Source organism: Bubalus kerabau, chromosome 3 (genome assembly GCF_029407905.1).
Source record: "Bubalus kerabau isolate K-KA32 ecotype Philippines breed swamp buffalo chromosome 3, PCC_UOA_SB_1v2, whole genome shotgun sequence".
NCBI lineage: Eukaryota > Metazoa > Chordata > Mammalia > Artiodactyla > Bovidae > Bubalus > Bubalus kerabau.
The window spans coordinates 101684871-101698624 of record NC_073626.1 but is presented as its reverse complement, the minus strand read 5'-3'; the positions used below and the strand labels follow the sequence as shown (position 1 = coordinate 101698624).

Here is a 13754-nt window from a genome sequence, read left to right as displayed (position 1 = left end):
GGAGTTGCTTGTATATTTTTGAGATTAGTTGTTTGTCAGTTGCTTCATTTGCTATTATCTTCTCCCATTCTGAAGGCTGTCTTTTCACCTTGCTAATAGTTTCCTTTGTTGTGCAGAAGCTTTGAAGTTTAATTAAGTCCCATTTGTTTATTTTTGCTTTTATTTCTAATATTCTGGGAGGTGGGTCATAGAGGATCCTGCTGTGATGTATGTCGGAGTGTTTTGCCTATGTTCTCCTCTAGGAGTTTTATAGTTTCTGGTCTTATGTTGAGATCTTTAATCCATTTTAGTTTATTTTTGTGTATGGTGTTAGAAAGTGTTCTAGTTTCATTCTTTTACAAGTGGTTGACCAGATTTCCCAGCACCTCTTGTTAAAGAGATTGTCTTTAATCCATTGTATATTCTTGCCTCCTTTGTCAAAGATAAGGTGTCCATATGTTCGTGGATTTATCTCTGGGCTTTCTATTTTGTTCCATTGATCTATATTTCTGTCTTTGTGCCAGTACCATACTGTCTTGATAACTGTGGCTTTGTAGTAGAGCCTGAAGTCAGGTAGGTTGATTCCTCCAGTTCCATTCTTCTTTCTCAAGATCGCTTTGGCTATTTGAGGTTTTTTGTATTTCCATACAAATTGTGAGATTATTTGTTCTAGCTCTGTGAAGAATACTATTGGTAGCTTGATAGGGATTGCATTGAATCTATAAAATGCTTTGGGTAGTATACTCATTTTCACTATATTCTTCCAATCCATGAACATGGTATATTTCTCCATCTGTTAGTGTCCTCTTTGATTTCTTTCACCAGTATTTTATAGTTTTCTATATATAGGTCTTTAGTTTCTTTAGGTAGATATATTCCTAAGTATTTTATTCTTTCTGTTGCAATGGTGAATGAAATTGTTTCCTTAATTTCTCTTTCTGTTTTCTCATTATTAGTGTATAGGAATGCAAGGGATTTCTGGGTGTTGATTTTATATCCTGCAACTTTACTATAGTCATTGATTAGTTCTAGTAATTTTCTGGTGGAGTCTTTAGGGTTTTCTATGTAGAGGATCATGTCATCTGCAAATAGTGAGAGTTTTACTTCTTCTTTTCCAATTTGGATTCCTTTTATTTCTTTTTCTGCTCTGATTGCTGTGGCCAGAACTTCCAAAACTATGTTGAATAGTAATGGTGAGAGTGGGCACCCTTGTCTTGTTCCTGACTTTAGAGGAAATGCTTTCAATTTTTCACCATTGAGGATAATGTTTGCTGTGGGTTTGTCATATATAGCTTTGATTATGTTGAGGTATGTTCCTTCTATTCCTGCTTTCTGGAGAGTTTTTATCATAAACGGATGTTGAATTTTGTCAAAGGCTTTCTCTGCATCTATTGAGATAATCATATGGTTTTTATTTTTCAATTTGTTAATGTGGTGTATTACATTGATTGATTTGCGGATATTGAAGAATCCTTGCATCCCTGGGATAAAGCCCACTTGGTCATGGTGTATGATCTTTTTAATGTGTTGTTGGATTCTGATTGCTAGAATTTTGTTAAGGATTTTTGCATCTATGTTCATCAGTGATATTGGCCTATAGTTTTCTTTTTTTGTGGGATCTTTGTCAGGTTTTGGTATTAGGGTGATGGTGGCCTCATAGAATGAGTTTGGAAGTTTACCATCCTCTGCAATTTTCTGGAAGAGTTTGAGCAGGATAGGTGTTAGCTCTTCTCTAAATTTTTGGTAGAATTCAGCTGTGAAGCCGTCTGGACCTGGGCTTTTGTTTGCTGGAAGATTTTTGATTACAGTTTCAATTTCCGTGCTTGTGATGGGTCTGTTAAGATTTTCTATTTCTTCCTGGTCTAGTTATGGAAAGTTGTACTTTTCTAAGAATTTGTCCATTTCTTCCACGTTGTCCATTTTATTGGCATATAATTGTTGATAGTACTCTCTTATGATCCTTTGTATTTCTGTGTTGTCTGTTGTGATCTCTCCATTTTCATTTCTAATTTTATTGATTTGATTTTTCTCCCTTTGTTTCTTGATGAGTCTGGCTAATGGTTTGTCAATTTTATTTATCCTTTCAAAAAACCAGCTTTTGGTTTTGTTGATTTTTGCTATGATCTCTTTTGTTTCTTTTGCATTTATTTCTGCTCTAAGTTTTAAGATTTCTTTCCTTCTACTAACCCTGGGGTTCTTCATTTCTTCCTTTTCTAGTTGCTTTACGTGTAGAGTTAGGTTATTTATTTGACTTTTTTCTTGTTTCTTGAGGTGTGCCTGTATTGCTATGAACTTTCCCCTTAGGACTGCTTTTACCGTGTCCCACAGGTTTTGGGTTGTTGTGTTTTCATTTTCATTCGTTTCTATGCAAATTTTGATTTCTTTTTTGATTTCTTCTGTGATTTGTTGGTTATTCAGCAGCGTGTTGTTCAGCCTCCATATGTTTGAATTTTTAATAGTTTTTCTCTTGTAATTGAGATCTAATCTTACTGCATTGTGGTCAGAAAAGATGCTTGGAATGATTTCTATTTTTTTGAATTTACCAAGGCTAGCTTTATGGCCCAGGATGTGATCTATCCTGGAGATGGACAGTTTTTTAAAACAAGCATACATAGAAAAACATGGGAAAATTTTGAGTATTGCTTGAGTTACGACCAACATAGCCAGCATATTAAAAAGCAAAGACATTACTTTGCCAGCAAAGGTCCATCTAGTCAAAGCTGTGGTTTCTCCAGTAGTCATGTATGGGTGTGAGAGTTGGACCATAAAGAAAGCTGAGCACTGAAGAAGTGATACTTTTGAACTGTGGTGTTGGATAACACTTTTGAGAGTCCCTTGGACTGCAAGGAGATCCAACCCGTCCATCCTAAAGGAAATCAGTCCTGAATATTCATGGGAAGGACTGACGCTGAAGCTGAAACTCCAGTGCTTTGGCCACTTGATGCAAAGAACTGACTTCATTTGAAAAGACCCTGATGCTGGGAAAGATTGAAAGCGGGAGGAGAAGGGGACGACAGAGGATTAGATGGTTGGATGGCATCACCGACTCAATGGACATGAGTTTGAGTAAACTCTGGGAGTTGGTGATGGACAGGGAGGCCTGGTGTGCTTCAGTCCACAGTATTGCAAAGAGTCGGACACTACTGAGTGGCTGAACTGAACTGAACTGAGCTCCTTTAATACATCAAGCCCTTCCTTGTACCAGAGCTGAAATGGCAGGCTTCCCATTCAAATCTCTTGCAGATGACTCTTAAGGTCATCAGCCATGGGGGCTCCAATTTTGTCAGTAGTCCATTCATTATATCCAGAACCTTAACCATCATAGTACAAAGAACCAGAATAAAGAAAATGTTATTAACATACTACATAAGTTATACTTGGCAGTTTATACTGTCTTTTACCTGTAAATAAGTTAAATAGCATTGAAGGGCTTACTTGGGGGAAACATCAAATTTATTAAATATGTACCATTCATCCAACTGTGTGCTAAATATGTTTACATTCATCGTCTCCTGTAATCGACACAGAAACATTGCATAGTTAAAACTTTATATACCCACCATTATAGATGGGAAAAAGTCATACATTTTACTCTGGCTTACACAGAGCAAGTGTAAATTGAATACACTTCAATACTAAATTGAGTAATTTACTAAACTGAGTAGCAGTAAACTGAGGGTCAAATACTAGTACCCTACTTCTAAATTCATGCTTTTTCTACTCCACAACTAGGTTTTTTTTTTTTGCACCATGATACACCTCACTACCACAAACCCTCAAGTTCAAATAGTCCTCAGTTTGCAAATAAATTCTGTTCTAAGTATGTTTCTGAATTAGAAGTGTACATGTTAAACGTCTTTTCTCATAGATAGAGAATTAAGCTCATTAAGGGTCAACTCTCAAGTGTGTTGTTTCTCAGGTCTGAATTGGTAAATAATACTTAAGAGTGCCACTCCCATGACAACTGCTAATATTTATTGAAATTTTCCATGTGCCAGGCACCATTCTAAATTCTTAGTAACCATTTTAATCATCTCAACAACCCTAGTAAATACCAGTATAATTCACATTTTTATATAAGGAAGCCAAGCACAAAGTCACATAGGTAATTACTGCCAGAGCCAAAATTTGAATCCAAATAATCTGAGCTTACACTGGCCCTGGTATCCTACTTAACACAGTGTTCCTGGTAGCTACTAATAAACCCAAATTGGCACAGATTTAAAATCGGTCTGCATTCTAAAAGTGTGCAATGTACATTGGTTGTCAACCCTGTCTACAGATCAGAAATACTCACTACACATCAGAAATACTCACTACACATCAGAAATACTCACTACACATCAGAAATACTTGTGGGGTTTTCTCAACATACCGAGGCCCAATCCAACTATGGACAAATGAACCATTATCTTCAAGGGTGAGTTATGGATGTCTGTGTTAAGTTCCACAAATGATTTAGGTGTGCAGTTGTCTCATGTATACACAAAGCAGATAGAATTGTAATGGTATCAGGCTCTCATATCTGGCAGTTTTTAGTGTTTACAACAATGTTAAGCAAGGTAGTATTGCTTGATTGATATTGTGACCTATGGAGCTTTATGTCCTGACTAGTTTATTAATTTTTTCAGTTTGAGCATGTTATGTAGTGTGTGTTAACCTTAGTTTCTTGATGCATATGAAACACGGTAAATGTTGTTAAGTAGCATTCAGGATTGGTATGAGGATCAAGAGAATAAATGCAAGTGAAGCAGTTCAGCACAGTACCTGAAAGATAAAGTTCCCAAAGTTTAAGGTAGATATATAAGTATACACTGATAATATAAATAATCAGAAATTAATGTGGGTAGGGTAGTCATATGTTACAGAGAATAACCAGAGCATTTTGAGACCATGTAAGAGAGCTTCCTAGAAGTGAAGGCATTTTCAGAGGTCATATGAAATATAGCAGGAACCTGTTAAGTGGGATCATTCCAAGACATTGGATCTATAGTGGGTAAAATCTTTGAGAAAACTAAATAGAGGAGTTTAAAATTTTTGTTGAAAGTTATATTTAGAGATAGACTTGCATCTGAGTTCCTTAATATTGGATTTTGGATCTCCATCCACCTGAATTTGATTTGCTTTATATCTTCTTTCTGTAAGGATTACAAAGGAGTTATTACTCTCTCCTACCTCTTAGCTTCCATGGTATTTTATTTGTATATATGCTTTTTTGGTGATTTGTACACACTGATATCTCTAACTCTTTGTTCTCCTGAAAACACGCAAGAGCACCCTGAAACCAGTCTCATATATTGTAGGGTTTCCAAATGTTACTGTATTGAATTGAAAGAGAAGACCCAATTATGTTCTTTGATGTTGATTTAATAGAGGAACTATGATGTGTGTATAATACTAACAATATGGACGTCTAAAATTAGGTTTATGTTGAAATATCTACAAAGGAGTTAATAAATTATTTGTAGCTTCAAGAGCTACGTCTTATTAACAACCAGAAAATGCTTTTGGTAGGTGACCATTTGTTATTTCTTCCAAGATGCATTTTTTAGTCATGTAAACTTTAGTGTCAAACCTTGTTGTTGTTCTTCGGTTGCTAAGTCCTGACTCTTTGCGATCCTGTGGACTACAGCATGTCAGGCTTCCCTGTCGGTCCTTCATTATCTCTAGAGTTTGCTCAAACTCATGTCCACTGAGTCGGTGATGCAATCTAACCATCTGATCCTCTTCTATCCTCTTCTATCCTCTTCTTTTGCCTTCAGTCTTTCCCAGCATCAGGGTCTTTTTCAATGAGTCAGCTCTTCACATCAGATGGCCAAAGTATTAGAGCTTCAGCTTCAGCATCAGTCCTTCCAATAACTATTTAGGGTTGACTTCCTTTAGTATTGTCTGTTTTGATATCCTTGTTATCCAAGGGACTCTCATGAGTCTTCTCCAGCACCACAGAATTGAAAGTCTCAATTCTTGAGTAATCAGCCTTCTTCCTTGTCCAACTCTCATATCTATACATGACTACTGGAAAAACCATAGTTTTGACTATCTGGACCTTTGTCAGCAAGGGGATGCCTCTGCTTTTTCATACTGTCTAGGTTTGTCATAGCTTTTCTTCCAAGGAGAAAACATCTTTTAATTTCATAGCTGCAGTCACAATTCACATTGATTTTTGGAACCCATGAAAATAAAATATGGCACTGCTTCCAATTTTTTTCCATCTGTTTGCCATGAAGTGATGAGGCTGGATGCCAAGATATTAGTTTTTTGAATATTGAGTTTTAAACCATCTTTTTCACTCTCTTCCTTCACCCTCAAGAGACTCTTTAGTTCCTCTTCACTTTCTGCCATAAGGATGGTGTTACCTGTGTATCTGAGGTTGTTGATATTTTGCCTGGCAATCTTGATTCCAGCTTGTGATTCATCCAACCCAGCATTTCGCATGATGTACTCTGCAAATAAATTAAATAAGCAGATTGACAGTATACAGCCTGGTTGTTCTCCTTTCCCAATTTGGAACCAGTCTGTTGTTCCAAGTCTGGTTCTAACTGCTGCTTCTTGACCCGCATACAGTTTTCTCAGGAGGTAGGTGAGGGGGTCTGATATTTCCATCTCTTTTTAGTGTTAAACCTAATGACGTTCTTTATTCCCATAGTCTATTTGGAGAAGTCAGTCATACCATATCTAATCTCTATCTTTGAAGTGAGAAAGAGAGTAAAGAAAGGAAAGAGGATAGATAAATAAATGAGCAGAGAGGAGAATCTAAAATGTGTTTTGTGTAATTTTGTCCCTTCACAAGATATTACAGTGGCAGACTTAGAAGCAGAGTACCTGGAATTTCAGATTCTTAGTAAACCAAAAAACTCCACACCTACTCAGCAAACAAAAGCATATGCTGAGCAGAAGCATATCATGCAAATGGTGCTTTGCAGGAGTGGGGCTGTACTTCTTTCCCATTGCACTCTTTCCTCTGTATCAGTCATTTCACAGGCACATGAATGTAAATACTGATAGACAGAGAAGGCAATGGCACCCCACTCCAGTAATCTTGTCTGGGAAATCCCATGGACGGAGGAGCCTGGTAGGCTGCAGTCCATGGGGTCGCGAAGAGTCAGACACGACTGAGCGACTTCACTTTCACTTTTCACTTTCACGCATTGGAGAAGGAAATGGCAACCCACTCCAGTGTTCTTGCCTGGAGAATCCCAGGGACAGGGGAGCCTGGTGGGCTTCCATCTATGGAGTTGCACAGAGTCGGACACGACTGAAGCGACTTAGCAGCAGCAGCAGCAGCAGCAGCAGCAGATACCCTTGACACTTTACCCTTAGCCCAGTTGAGGAGTGTGTCAGCTTTCTTCACCATAATGAAGAATTTGTTATCTCTTAAGATCCAAAAACATTTATAGGGTAAAAGCCAGGCTTGTAAATCTGGTTATGTCTGCTGTTTTTGTGCTGTATTAAATGCATACACTCTGTTTATTCCCAGGAGGAAACTGTAGTTTGAATTCTAATTAATAAATATTTAATTGAAAAGATGTGTTTGAGATTAATTGCATAGATGTTTTTCTGCAAAGTGCTGACACTTAGGAGAAGGTAGGCTTTGATTTCTTCCTTCTATTTTCCATATGTAATATATAATGGGCTTCCCAGTTGGCTCAGTGGTAAAGAATTCCCCCGCCAGTGCAGAAGAGACAGAAAACCTGGGTTCAATCCCTGGGTCGGGAAGATCCCCTTGAGGAGCAAACAGAACCCACTGCAGTATTCTTGCCTGGAAAATCCAATGGACCAAGGAGTCTGGCAGGCTACAGTCCATGGCTTCACAAAAAGGCGGACACAACTGAAGGGACTTAACACGTCCACATATTGATGTAACTCACTGAAATGAATTTTCTAGAAAATAATATGCTGGGAACTAGAAACAACTGTGTAGATGTTCTTGATCACTCTGTTAGTTCTGCTGTAGACTTGTCTGCAGTGTTCCATCAAGCAGGGGATAACTGAAGTCCCCAAGCTCCAAATTATGTAGGTTTTGTTTTTGTTCTTGGTAATTTACTTCTTTGGAATTGGAAATATATTTCTACCTTTGAAAACCATGTATTAATAGTAAACGTGGCTAGATTCCTAGGACAGAGTTCCCAGAGATCACATCATCCTGACCATCTGTGAAAAGGAAAGGCTTCTCTCATTTTTGGATCATTGTTGACAACTATATCAGTGGAAATAGATGAACCCATAGAAAAGAGGATTCCCGAGAGATTACACATTACAACATTGCTGCATTAATGATACTTTGAAAAAAGTGCTATGTTGCTAAAGCAGGTCTTATATTAATTTGTTCCTGTCAGTCAGTCAGTTCAGTAGCTCAACTGTGTCTGCCTCTTTGTGATTTCATGAACTGCAGCACACCAGATTTCCCCGTCCATCACCAGCTCCTGGAGCTTGCTCAAACTCTTGTCCATCAAGTCGGTGATGCCATCCAACCATCTCATCCTCTGTTGTCCCCTTCTCCTCCCGCCTTTAATCTTTCCCAACGTCAAGGTCTTTTCTGATAAGTCAGTTCTGCACATCATGTGGCCAAAGTATTGGAGCTTCAGCTTCAGCATCAGTCCTTCCAATCAATATTCAGGACTGATTTCCTTTAGGATGGACTGGTTGGGTCTCCTTGCAGTCCAAGGAACTCTCAAAGTCTTCTCCAACACCATAGTTCAAAAGCATCAATTCTTCAGCACTCAGCTTTCTTTATAGTCCAACTCTCACATACATACATGACTACTGGAAAAACCATACCCTTGACTAGACAGACCTCTGTTGGCAAAGTAATGTCTCTGCTTTTTAATATGCTGTCTAGATTGGTCATAGCTTTTCTTCCAAGGAGCAAACGTCTTTTAATTTCATGGCTGCCGTCACCATCTGCAGTGATTTTGGAGCCCCCAAAATAAAGTCTGTTACTGTTTGCCTTGTTTCCCCATCTTTTTTCCATGAAGTGATGGAGCCAGATGCCATGATCTTAGTTTTTTGAATGTTGGGTTTTAAGCCACCTTTTTCACTCTTCTCTTTCACTTTCATCAAGAAGCTCTTTAGTTCCTGTTTGCTTTCTGCCATAAGGGTGGTGTCATCTGCCTATCTGAAGTTACTGATATATCTCTCCCAGCAACCTTGATTCCAGTTTGTCCTTCGTCCAGCCCAGCATTTCTCATGATGTACTCTGTATATAACTTGAGTGAGCAGGGTGACAGTATACAGCCTGGACATATTCCTTTCCCAGTTTGGAACCAGTCCATTGTTCCATGTCCAGTTCTAACTGTTGTTTCTTGACCTGCATACAGATTTCTCAGGAGCAGGTAAGGTGGTCTCGTATTCCAGTCTCTTGAAGAGTTTTCCACAGTTTGTTGTGATCCACACAGTAATAATAGCACTGGTACTCTTTTTTTCCTGTAAGTATACAGATATTCCGTCCCTCTTGAACTTCCCTTTTACCCACCCCACCCATCTAGTGGTCACAGAGCCACAGGCTGAGTTCTCTGTACTATACAGCTGCTTTCCACTAGCTATCTGTTTTACATATGGCAGTGTAGGTACGTCAGAGCTACTCTCAACACGTCCTGTGCTCTCCTTCCCCTGTGTGTCCACAAGTCCATTCTCTGCATCTGTGTCTCTTCCTGCTCTGCAAATAGTTTCCATAGCAAAAATCAGTGCTATTTTTCTAAATTCCAAGCTCTCTTGATCACTTTGTAATATAACAGACATATAATTTTAAAATGTAATAAGTCTTAACTTTAATGCTAACAACTAACAAAACCATGTGGAAAGGTGGAGCAGAGCACTAGACTAGGTCTTGGGTTCTACCACCAGAATTTTCCAGTACAGGGCCAGAGCTTTGGCCTCCCAGTCTCTCTGTTTTCTTATCTGCTAAATGAGAATGATAACACCTATACCCTAAGCTTTTAATATTTAAATCACATTATACTAGGGAAAGCTTATGACATGAACTAGAAAGTGTGTTAATAAACTAGAAAGTCAGTTAAATATTCATTTAATCCAGATCAGCTTTTCACAGGTTGGGAAAAACATGTTTTGTTTTCTGTTCATTTAAAACCTTTAATTCCTGTGACTGAATTGTTATAGGTTGTCCCATTCACAAGGAATGAGTCTAAGCATTCTGGGTTTTGAGCGTCTGACTTGTGAAGATCTAATGAATGCCACATTTGTGCCGTGCCCTCAGAGTTTCCTGTAGAGAAAAGGTTTATTCCTTGAGTCTTCGTGTTGCCTCTGCCTGTAGACAACATTCTGCAAGCCTCCTAATCAGGAACTAAACACATCTTATAGGAGCTGTGCTGTTAACAGGATTGATTTTCATGGTTTCCCCCTGCCAAAGTTGTTGTATTCTTAACATAATTAAACAACTGTGCACTTGTGAGAGTATAACCGTACTCACTGTATTTCCTATTGTAAGTGTGCCTTTCCCTCAGGTGGACTAGACTAGCTGTCTTCATGTTGACCTTGATTCTGAGTCAGCTTTTTCTTCAGAGTGGAGCTTCTTTCAGCCTGTTTCATGTCCAAGCCAAAAAACTCTGTACCCAGAGAACTTGTTAATGAAATAGTAGTGTATTGTTGATTAAAAACCTTTTATAGATTGATGAGCTGTTAGAAGCACTTTACTCATATTACATGAGTTTTCAAGAGAAGTGAAAAACAATTTTAAAAAAATGGTAGGGGAGAGAAAAATTTTGCATTAAAGTACTCAGGTAATTTTTTTACAATTAACAAGTCCAAATCCCCCTTTTCCACACTTTGCTTAGTCTTAGAAGGTATGACTTTTAGAAAATAGCTCTTCATCTTTGAGTTGGGTGACTTGCTGTAAAATTTAAATGAATTATAGTAGTTCAGATGTATTTCATTTAATGGAATTGTTAAGTGTAGTTCTTAATATATAGCCATACACAAACATTTTTTCCTGATTTTCACTTAGAAAATTAAGAGATACACATATCTGAAATATCCTCATACTGGGAGGTTGTTGTTTTTCAGTCACTGAGTCATGTTCAACTCTTTGCAACCCCAGGGACTGTAGTAGGCCAAGCTCCTCTGTCCTGCTTTGTCTATGTTGGGAAGTGATGCAATGCTAGTAATACTTCCTACAAGTATTATGTATATGAAGAAGGTGCTATGTTATGGATCACAAATGAAAAGTTCTGGAAATTGCATAAAAACTGTTAATAATATTTTAAAGTTATTTGTGAAAAGGATATTTGAGAGGAAATAAGGCGACCTGGATCCTAGCCTTTTCATCACTGTTACAACCTTTGGCAAGTCAACCTTTTAGCTTGTTTTCTCTTCTTGAAAATGAACCAAGCTCTGGAAGGTTGTTAAGTTTCTTCTATAAATTTCTTCTTTTTAAAATATATTTTATTGACATGTAGTTGATTTACAATGTTGTGTTCTGGTGTACAGCAAGGTGATTTAGTTATACATACACATGTATTCTTTTGCATACTCGTTTTCCATGGTGGTTTATCAGAGGATATTAATTATAATACTTCTCTTTGCTTTACAGTAGGTCCTTGTTATTTATTCTATATATAATACTTTGCATCTGTTAATCTCAAACTCCCATCTTCCCTCCCCCTTGGTATTCACAATTCTGTTCTCTAAGTTTATTTCTGTTTGATAGATAAGTTCATTTGTATCATATATTAGATTCCCCATATAAGTGATATCATATGGTACTTGTCTCTTTCTCATTTATTTCATTTAGTATGATAATCTCTAGGTCCATCCATGTTGTTCCCCAGCTATACATTTGTTATTCTTGTTATTAAAATTTGATTTGATACAAAAGTAGGCGTAGTATACATAAAATGTTTATACTCAGGAGTTATTAATAGCACAATATGTAGCATAGCATAGTTTAAAGAAAAATGTCATTTCTTTTACACACATACTTGCTTTCCACCTTTTTTCTCAGTTCTCTGTAAAAAATCACAACTAGAGCCAGTTTCACAGCTACATTATTGCTCTTGGTTAAGATACATAATTTGTGTATAGTTTTTTTTTCTCCAGTGGTATGTTTAGCTTTTGGAAGATCACCAAATAATAAATAAACTTTAATAAACCTACATTAGTGGATAGTAGGTGACCAAAGATTCCCTTATATGGTCCACAGCACTCAAGACTTAGCCCTCCAGTCTGTTTTAGGTATTCAGTTGGCTATAAGCACTAATCCAAAGTGAGACACTGAGCAGAGTGAAGATCCAGAAATAGTAATCCATCAGATTTGGCATCACATTGCTGACAGGAGCTCTGGCATTGTGGTAATGGTACCAGGACCTGGACCTGAGCTTTCCTGGTCAGCAACTATCACCTGACCCCAAGAAACATAAATACTATGGGACATGCAAAAGGGAGGTGCAACCCTAAGACGCAAGTTGGACAGATACTGAGAAGAGCCAAGAAAGCCTTTACAGCTGAGGAAGAATTCAAATCTGAGTAAGAGAAATTTTGCTTAGGTCAGGGCAATATTATTTTCTTGGAGAAAGTATCTGTGGATCCCCCACATGAGTTTATCCATTATTTGAATTTTTTTTTTCTTTTAGTAGTATAGGCCTTCAAGTTTCAGTAAGAATGTAGCCATTTATTAGGGCCCAGCCTGAATGATTATTTGCTATGATGCTTCACATTCTTTTTTCTGGTGGTTGTTAGTCCTTGTTTGTGACATTTTAGGAGTCTATAAGAATTATTTCCTGAAAGAGTTAAATCAGAAGCCATTATTATTCCTTGAACTTGTATGTTTCCTCGTGTCTTTGTATGAGGCTCCTATTGTGTTAGCATTTTGAATTGAGAAAGTTACAAGCTACCTTATTATCAGTAATGCTAAGTATGTCAGCATACTTTCAGCTTCCAGGTAAAACTGGTCTGCCAAAATTTCACCAACATTTTGGGCTAAATTGATTTTGTTGGAATGATCACTCTGGTGATTGGGAGCAACTTGACAGTTTTAATAGGTAGTGTCTGTATGCTTTTGTGTATGTCCAGATAAGCTTTTGTATATGTCCCTATATGCTCTGTCCATATGCTTTTGTAGCCCTTGGCAGTTTTGTACACATAGGCCTTCCAAAGGACAGCACCTGCATCTGAGTCATGGGACTGCCTTTGAGCTGCTGAAAGCCACTGGGCAAAGACTTTAAGCAATGGCTGACAGGTTTCAGCTTCCTCAGTCCTGGCTTAGACAATTCTGAGACATGTATCTTATACCATTTTCAGATTCCCCTGTTAGATTAAGTTTCCATTGGCCTCTGCAATAGCTAACTTAATAACACACCCTGTATTAGCTGCCTGCCCTTCTTATCACCCTCCCCACTCCCCTCCAGTTATGCTGAACCTCTCAAATAAACTTCCCACTCAGTCCTAGTCTCAGGGTCTGATTTCCTTGGAAACCCCACTAAGATAACTAATAAACCAAAGATGAGAATCCTTCCTATTTTGCTGGTATAATTTATTTTATACTGTTATGATAAATTGTCTAGAGTAAATGGGCAGTTATAAAGTTCATCTGTTAATTGTTTGGGACTACAAATACTTATGGTAGATCCTTTTCTATTTATTGTGACACAAAATTGTTAATTAAAATCACTAGACATCAAATACTAGTAAAAATAGGCTAAGTTATGTAAATGAAAGGATTTAAATGGTCACCCTTTTATTAAAATTCTAAACATAGCTTTAAAATACTAGAATCAATATAATAGCAAAGTCTTAATACTGGAAGTAAGAAAAAATGCATTTTT

The 13754-nt window shown here is 37.6% G+C and overlaps 1 protein-coding gene across 1 annotated transcript in view; it reads left to right on the top strand.

Moving 5' to 3' along the window:
• LOC129647285 (uncharacterized) overlaps positions 1 to 13754 on the top strand; it is a 223253-nt gene that overhangs the window by 145916 nt on the left and 63583 nt on the right. The gene's annotated exons all lie outside the window — the stretch shown is intronic.